The following is a 10010-nucleotide window of genomic DNA, read 5'->3' as shown; positions in this document are numbered from 1 at the left end:
CAAATGTGTAATATGTCTGACCGGACAGGAACTTTTGCTGGTCTATACTTAAGGCAGAGGTCACCTTCTAGTAGTCTGTATAATATCAAGAAGAGGGATAAAGCCTTGAGATGGTCTGCAAAAGTTTTATGATTTAGGCCCTTGATTTTTTTAGTGAGAAAGGATTATTTTCATTCCAGTCGTGCAAAGTCTTTTGACAGGTACATACTGGAAGAAGCATTATATTCAATGAATGGCCCAATGAGAACTGAGTACAGTAGAATTATTACATTCCTGGACCTAGACAACATACCTTTAGATCTAAGTTGTGCAATGGAAAAGGACATTCTTACAATAGTAGATACATGATGACTGAAGGACAGTTCATTGTTGATATAGATTCCCAGATCCCTGACTACAGGATCAATTTTTAGGGGTGCATTGTTAATTTAATAGTTGGAAGGGTGAATCATCTTGCAGAAGAATACTATTATATATTTCTTGCATTTAATGTTAGTCAACAGTTTTGACAGCAGCTATTTATTTGGGAAAGAACCTCTTGGTGGATGTTGGTGTCCTCTGGGAGTTTATAATGGCACCAATTTTACAGTCATCTACAAACTTGGTCAGCCATAGACCCTTAACATTTGCTTTGACCTCTAAGTATTAAATACCTCGGAGAAGTGATCATACCTCTCAACCTGGAAGCATCAAAAATCTGAACAAAGGCCTGTGAAAAATAGGTACAAATCTGTATGCTGATTAACATAAAATATGCATACATAATTACGTAACCCCACCCACTACAATGGAATTGTGGGATACCAACTTTCAAACACAAACTGATATGGCCCCAGACCCTGTAGTAAATGGGAATCATTTTTTTTTTAAATGTGTAGCAATGATGTTCACCGGGAAGGGAGAAGATGAGAAACCTTAGGATTTTTTTTTTTTGGTGACTTGCAGTATATGGGTTGTGTGGTAAAAGTAGGGCATTTAATGGTAGGCAATATTCTAATCTTATCAAAATAATATAGTTTGCTAGGACCTCCAAAAGTAATTCTCTATGGCTTACTGATCAGTGGCATAGCTAGAGTTTGTGCCGCCCAGGACTGTCTGAGTTTGCCACCACTCCCCCCCTTAAAAAAAATCATGGTTGAATGGGACCCCCCCATACAAAGCCCTCCCCCCTGCAGCCATTCCAATGTCCCATTACTTGACCCATTTAACATAAATACTGTAATGTGCATGTCAGCACTGTGACCCTAAGTTCAGCGCCAATTTTTGCTATGGCACCGTCTACGGATATGGCTGCTCTGGCAGTTTCTGCTCCTCTCGGGGCTCTGATCCTGTAGGTGGACTTATCAGGGTGGGTTGTGATTCTGGTTCCAGTCTCTCATCCCTCCTCTGGTGGGCCTGCTTTCCAGGTGATGGAGAGGGCTTTTGCTTCTACAAGCTTGCAACTGGCACCTTCTTCATCAGAACCTAATCTTTCACTAGCTTCTAGCATGCAGTTGCCACAACCCACTACACAGAGACTCCAAGCACAGGAGTGGCATGAAACCCTGCTCCAGGGAACCCATTCTTTGAGGTCCTCTTTGGAAGATCCCATTGAGGAACCTCCCTGAAAGAGAACATGTAAGTGGAAGCATGTAGATTCTCCTGAGGAATCTGTCACAGAAGATATGGATTTCGATGAGGGAGAAGGGTCCCTATGGTCACCCCCTGATGATATCTCAATTGGAGACATACTTGAGATCTTGAAACAGAGGGGTGACTGGAAGCCCATCAACCCTTCTACTGAGGAGTCCATATTCTTGCATGCTTTCTGTGCTCAGCCATCGACTTCATGTGACCTCCCCCCACAGATGAATTGGTTAAGCTCATAGTGCAGTGGGCTTGGAAGGCCCATGACAGTGGTGATCCAATTCCCCAGAGGCCAGATAAAATTCTTTCCCCTAGGCCCCTGACAATGTTGAGACAATTCCCTGGAGGCCTGCTAAAATTTTTTCCCCTCCAGAAGACCATCCACACTGGTCCAGACGTTTGGCAGTAGACTCTATGGTTGTGGTGGCGGCCACTAAAAAAGAACTAGCAGAAGAAAGTTCCAGTGTCCATCCTCCAAACAGGGAGTCCCAGATGATAGACAGACTAAGGAAGCAGACCTATGCTTCAGCAACTTTCGCCATATGGTCTCTGAACTATATGGCACATTTTACATGTCTCCAGAGGGACCTGATCACAGAACTTTCAGGTACTTTGGCTGGGTATTACCTGATTAAGTGTGAGACAAGGTTGCCTCTCAGCTGGCCACCTTAGAGTCCATCTCCAACTCCTCCATGTGGTTGATAGCTCACACAACCAAAGGATCAGCCAGAGCTGCCACTTCAGGCGTTGTCATGAGACGTCACACCTGGATGCGACTATATGACTTTGCGGATCCTTTCAAGTCCTCTTTCATCAATGCTCCTGTTGATGAATCCTCCTTATTTGGCCCAAAAGTTAAGGACATGTTAGCCACATGTGAGAAGGATGGAAAGATCCTATCTGCCATGGGCATACATTTTTCAACCCTTCAGCGATCCTATTCCAAGAATCAAATGGGCAGGAAAATGTGGTTCAAGAAATCCCAAAGAGCTTTTCGTGACATGTGTGGTGAGCAATTCCTCCAGGGCTGAGAGGGAAACTCTTCTAGGAGATGCCCCATTTTGGGGCAGAGGGGGTCCATGAAATCAGGGCTCAAGAGATTCCTTCTCGGGTCATCCCTACCAGTGCTCCTGAGGAGCAGCCCAATTGCTTGCCTCTGGAGGAAGTCAGGGGATGTTTTTCTCTGCACCACTTGGCCTGGCAATCGATAACATCGGAGTCCTGGGTGCAGAGAATAATGACCAGAGGTTATCTAATCCCTATGACCTTTACCCCAAGCCTCTAAGGTGAATCCCCAATGTCCCACCCAGTCAGAGGGATGCAGCAGCACTAGACGTTCAAAAGCTGCTAAGAAAAAGATTCATTCAGTTAGCCCCACTAGACCAAAGAGGAACGAGATTTTACTCACGGTTCTTTTTAGTGCCAAAAAAGATGGGGGACTGGAGACCAGTTTTGGACCTCAGCTGACTGAACAAGTTTGTCAAACAAGCAAATTTCCAGATGGTCATGGTTCAGTCCATTCTCCCATTTCTGGGGAAGGATGATTGGATGTGCTCTATAGAGCTCCAGTATACGTATTACTACATAAAGATGGACAAATGATCCAGGAGATACCTCCACTTCTGGCTCGGAGCCACTCATTAATTACCAATTCTGAGTACTGTCCTTTGGTCTCTCCACAGTCCCCAGAGTGTTTACCAAATGCATGGCAGTAGTAGTAGCTCACTTGAGACTACAAGGATTCCACGTGTTTCCCTACCTGGACAATTGGCTCCTTACCACCACAACAAGAAGTCTGCTGCTCCAAGCCATATCACACACCCAACATCTGGCAGGAAATCTAGGAATCTCCATAAACTTAGACAAGTCAAAACTGGTTCTGACTCAAAACTTAGAGTTCACTGGGGCAAATTTTGATACAGTCTCCTGCACTGCTGCTCTACCCCTACTAAAACTAAGCTCTTAGCTTCAGATAATACTGTCTAAAAACATGGATCCTCCTCAACAGATCCTGCAACTGTTGTGCTCTATGGCAGCTACAATCCAACTTGTAACTCTAGCAAGGTTCCACATGAGGTTACTCCAATGGCTACTATCATCCCAATGGTCTCTCTTAGCACAACCATTGTCTTACCCAATCTGTATTTCAGACCATTGCAAACAAGATCTAATTTGGTGGACAAAGTCAAAAGAAGATTTGTGGTGTCACCCCTTTTTTCCACCCAACCCAAGGCCACAGTGACCATGGATGCTTCCCTGATGGGGTGGGGGGATATTTTCAAGGAAAGATCATCCAAGGCACTTGGTCCCCCTTAGAGGCCAATCTGCATATCAATGTCCTAGAACTGAGGGTGGTGCTCTTAGAGTTGCAAGCATTCCAGACAACCCTTCCATTGGGAACAATTACTATCCAAGCAGAAAATATGTCAGTAGTCTGATACATCAACAAGCAAGGGGGAACCAGGTCCTACCTCTTATGTCGGGAAGCTCTGAGGGTGTGGCAATGGGTGGTAGCTTCCAACCACTTTCTACTAGCAATGCACATTCCCAATAATCTAATTGCAGACAAATTGAGCAGGAACATTCTGATGCTTCACAAGTGGTCCCGCAACCCAGTAATAGCAACTCAAATTTTTCGTCCCTGGGCCCGGCCTTGCTGTGACCTCTTTGCTTCCCCTGTGAACCAGAAATGCAGTAGCTACTTCAGTCCCTGAGTGATGGTCTGACTCATGATTGGCCTCAGGTCTCCTGTATGCCTTTCCTCCTATTCCCCTCATCCCACAGTTCCTGAAGGAAGCACAGCAGCTGAGAAGAAAAGTTATCCTCATTGCCACATATTGGCCCCACCAAGTTTGGTTCCCTTTCCTACGGCCTCACCTGATTCACCACCCGTGTATCCTGGACCCAACCCCGGGACTTCTATCACACCTACAGGGGCTGGTTTACATCATCCTTCACAGCCTCAAGCTGACAGCTTGGTTTCTCCACTTCCTCTGATTGCCAGGCAAACAAATCTATCTTTCCCTGTCCAAAAGATCCTTCTGGCTTCCAATAAACCCTCCATCAGGAAACTCTACCACAACAAATGGACCAGGTTTGTATTTTGGGCTAAACAATAAGGGCTAGACCCCTTCAAAATGCCAGTTCATACTGTTTTGGAATACTTATCAACCCTTCTCCATGCAGAAGCCTCAGCCTCAGCTAATACTGTACACCTAGCAGCCAATGCCAATTTTCATAACGGCCTCTGATGACTCTTTTCCTATGTCCCACCATCTTTGCAAGACTTTTATGAAAGGAGTCATACTCCACAGACCACCTATAAGAACACGAACTGAACCATAAAACTTGACCTTGGTTCTGCAAACTTTAACCTGTCCACCTTTCAAATCTTCTGATACATGTGACATAAAGTTCTTATTCTAAAAGACCCTATTCTTGGTAGCCATCACCTCACTTAGGAGATTATCAGAGTTGGAGGCTTTGAGTATTAACCACCCTTATTTGACTTTTCACAAGGAGAGAGTATCACTTCAAATTAACCCTTCCTTTTTACCCAAGGTTATCTCAAATTCAAGCTTAAACCAGACCATTGATTTACCAGTCTTCTTCCCAAAATTTTCAGAGGTGAATACCAGTTGCACACACTAGACATGCATAGACAGCTACATCTTTATTTAGACAGAACTAAACCCTTCAGAAAGTCGGACCAGTTCTTCATTACCTTCTCAGGCCCCAGACTGGGCAAAGTTGTTTCTAAAGTTACCTTGTCAAAATGGCTGAGAGACTGCATTACCTTTATCTACTATCTAAATCAGTTAACTTTGCCTGCTGCAATAAAAGCTCATTCTACAAGGTCAGCGTCCACTTCAGTGGCTTTTCATTCCAGAGCTTCTATGGGTGACATCTGTGCAGCAGCCACGTGGACATCCCCTCATACCTTTATCACACATTACAAATTGGATATGGCCTCCAGGGGGAAGAGCATCTTTTGGCTCAATGGTGCTCAGGAATATCCTTCCATAGGACCACCCAGGACGCAAGTAGCTGGGGACTCGGTCCTGTCAGTAAGGAATGCATGAAGATTTGCAACATCAGATAAAGAAGTTATATCTTACCATAATGTTCCATCTGTGTTGTAGATCTTCATACATTCCTTAGACCCCACCCTCCATCCCCCTGCCAAATGACTCCTGGTGGACCACTTGGCCCTGTCTACCTAATAAGGTATTTGCTCAGATAGGGCCTCCATTGTCTCAACTATTTCTATTATTTCCTCAACTGTTTCTATTATTTCCATTGTCTTATACTGGGCAGGGAAACTCGATCTGAAGAGAAGGAAAAGAGGGTCACTATGGGTAGGACTTAGCCTGAGAGTTTTTGTCTGGCGCGAGCTTGTGTATTGGCCAGGTCGGTTCCAAGAACAGAACTGAGGTCCTATCAGTAAGGAATGTATGAAGATCTACAACACAGATGGAACATTATGGTAAGACATAACTTCTTTTTTTATTCAATGGAATAGCATTTGCGAGACAGCCGTTATTGCCTTTGTAAAATTATTAAGGTAGCACTGTGCAATGGAAATAGAATAGCTTGATAAATTGATTAAAAGTTTAATGGACAAATTGAGTTTGGTGGTGGTCTCCACTGAGGACATCGCATGTAAATTCTCAGAAAGCAAAAATAAAGTTGACAAACTTGATGTGAACTTATGAAAGAAAAGGAGAAGAAGATTGGAAGAGATAGAGTATGCAAAGGAGTCGAATACCGCCTTAAAGACCTACTCACATCGGGAACAGGTATTGTGTGAAGAGGCAGTAGTAGAAAAAAATCAAAGTAAAGAAGTGGCTCATTCCTTAACATCAACACAAGAAACAACTTTTTCCCCAGGAGATCAAAAGAGATGGAACAGAAACATTTTCAGGGGCAAAACAACAAAGATGTGAATTCAACACATGTTTTGCAACAACTGAACAAAGTTTGGGCAAATAGGAATCAACAAACCACAAAGAAAACATGGGCGTAAATAGCACAAATGCCAGGATGTAAGACGAACAGTATTAACACAAATGTAATGAGAAGTTGACAAGTGAGGTAATCCCTTTGCAATGCATTATTTTCAATTTAACAGATAAAAACTTGAATGACAGTGAAATCAACATTTTGCAAAAGCAATTTTCATTTATTCCCAGTGCTAGGTCTGGGTTAGTAACTACTATACTGGATTTAAAAAGTTAAACTAGAAAGTTGAATTTAAAGTACATTTTGAAGGGCAAAACTGTTTCACCTAAGACAGACTTTGCAACACCTAGTACTTATAATCCACATTTAAATCCAATTATAAAAACTTGAAAATTGTTGTGAAAGTGACATTAGGTTGTTGTTGAGGAAAAGGTCATAAAATGTTTTTCAATCTTACTTCACATGAGCAAAGTAGTTTAAGAAATCTTTCAAAAGACAGAATTATAAGGGCAGACACGGGTGGTTCACTGCTTATTGTTTATATAAAAGATTATATAACTAATGTGATAGATTTGTTGGAGATTCATGATTTTATGTGAAAGTCAACAAAAGTTACATCAACAAGGCTTATAGGCACATTGACTTATGGCTATATGAAAAGTTGTTGGAAAGTGTCATCATAGAAAATATGTATACTTATTTTCACATGCCAAAGCCTAAGATAGCCAAATTATTTGGTGTACCAAAAATTCATAAAAATACCAGATCACCTCCATATAGATTAATAATGTCATTCCCTACTTCAAAATTAGTAGCAATTTCTAAATTCATAGACAGAGCTTTATTTCTAATAGTTAAACAAATGCTTTCTTTCATCAGAGACTCATTTGATTTATTTAGAAAGAATCCAACCCATTACACCAGAAGATAATGATCTATTAGTCATGGCTGATGTTAGTTCTTTGTATACTGTCATAACACATAAAGTGGGTTTGGAATGGACATCATTTATGCTCAAGAAAAGTGGGGATGACGTGAAGATATGTGAAGGCTGATCGCCTAGCAAGATAGAATTTGCAGATAATTCTGTCATTTGTAAATATTAATATAAGTCACAGGCTTCTCTTAAATGGAAGAAAATTATGTTACATGCTGAACGTCAAAAATGTAACAACAGTGCTGGAAGAAAGCTGATAAGTCAAGCCTTGTATGACTGTTTGATCTCAAACTTGGAGCCATGGTGTCTGAACCAGCAGATTCTTTCTATTGTTTTGAGACCAGAGTTAATTGCTAGATTTTACATATATGATATCTTTAATTACTGTGGTTTCCTGACCAAGTGCAAGTTTATTAAGAAATGTAAATGTAGAGTTTCTGTTAGCCTAGGAAACCAGAGAATTGTTAAGAATGATGTAATCTAAAACGAGTCAGCAGGATGTATTATTAATTTAAAGGACTTTTTTCAGAGACAGAGAGAGGGCATTTTGGATTTTGTCAAAAGCTGACAACAACTCACCAGTACTCTGCTTTGCTCTATATGTAAGTTTATTTAGAACTGTGATTGCTCTCAGATATAGATAGAAAATAGTAAGTTTAGTCTAGCCATTTTCCATATTCTACAGTATTATTTTAAGCATTTTTCCTGTGACGTCTTAACTCTTGACTAGCACTGTGTAGTAGGAAGTATTGTCTTGTGTTTTCATTATTTATTGTTAAATATTCTCAAACCTTTCAACTGTGGCTGTTTTGTGTAGAGATAATTTAAGCGCTAGAGTACATTGCATGTATATAGTGATACTGGCCAAGCCACTCCAATAGCTTTAGGCCTGGTTCAACCTTACTATTTGGATAATAATATTATCCAGTAATAACTGGACACCCTATGGTAAGGGCCTTTTTAGTAGCTGATATTAGTGGTTGGTGGCAGCTGGTACTACCTTATAGACTGGCAGGAAGGGGCATAGCTGGAGAACCTGTGCCAGCTTTCCCCAGAAGTGTCTGTGGTTGTATATAACTCTTATCTCAAAGTGTGTGTGTCAGCTACTTGGGCAGTGACACAAAGCACTGGTTAGACAGAGAGGGTGCTGGAGGTTTTAGCTTGACCACTAGGCTGAGATATGGACCCTATAGCTGTGCCAGTGGGGAGTCTTACTGGGGATCTGGAGAGAAAAGGAGAATCCAGCCCCAGACAGACTGTGATAGCTGTGGGCTCTTAAGGGAAATTGTACTTTACTGTGTGTGTATTTGTTATCCTTCCCAATGTGGATGCCCCTCACTGGTGTTAGTGGTGAGGATTGAGGCTCCTTGATTACTGGGCCAGTGCATGGGCGTCACATGACACTTTAGGTGAAATTAAAATTTTAACAGAGTGCACAGACATGGTATTAAATAACAATTATCTTTCATTTGAAGGTTCATTGTTTCATCAGTCCAGTGGAGTACCCATATGCAAATTGGGTTATGGCATATTGGAAGATGTACATTTTACATATATCTAATGGTTATTAATTTATTTTATCTTATTATCGATTTATAGATGATTTATTTTTATTCAAAGAATTTTTAAGAGACATTAATAATAGCTCAGAATTTGTAAGGTTTGTGAGTCATCATCATAAGGACAAAAGCACTTTTTAGATGTAGAAATTTATAAAAAGGAAGTTAGCAAAAAATTGTATTCTACAATTTATTACAAAAATGTTTCCAGTAATGCTATTCTACACTACGGTGGCATGCATCCAACATATTTGAAACATGATATCGTTAAGTGACAGTTTGTTAGACTCAAGCGATTAACAACGGATTTAGGGATGATTTTTCATGAGCACTACATCATAGGATTTGAATAGAGGATATTCAAGTCCCATTATCAATAAAATACAGGTAGAGCCTGATAAGGGAAAGAGAAGTTATTGACAGCAATGGAAGTAAACAAGAATGGACAGTTTCCATGCCACTGGTACATTCTTTGGACAGTGAAATTATTAAAATGGTCACTCAAAACAAAATTTTTGAAGTGCAAAGTATGCATTTTACATATTTCATTCTGGTATATTAATTGTATTTATTAGTAAATTGATTGTCTTGTGTCATTGGCTAGATGATTAGCTGTGTATTTAACCCAATATTTGTTGTCAATTTAAAAGATTCAGAAGAAGACCATTCAAGTCGAAAATGCTTTATCATTAAAAGTTTTTATTATATCGGTTTGCTCTCCTTTGTCATGGGTTGATTCATTTTGCATAGTTTTGTCATTTTGACATTGCCTAAAAAGGCTCTAAAGGTGGAGAAAAAGTTTTAGCCAATATCCAAAAACTCAGTGTGGGCAGATGCACCTCTTCCTTAGCAAAGCAACATGTTCCGTTAATCAAGTCCTGATACTGAATCCTCTAGTGTCACCAAAAACTAAGACAATTATTAAA

This window comes from Protopterus annectens, chromosome 12.part0, assembly GCF_019279795.1.
Source record: "Protopterus annectens isolate FY-2018-M chromosome 12.part0, PAN1.0, whole genome shotgun sequence".
NCBI lineage: Eukaryota > Metazoa > Chordata > Ceratodontiformes > Protopteridae > Protopterus > Protopterus annectens.
Note: the sequence above shows the minus strand (reverse complement) of the source record.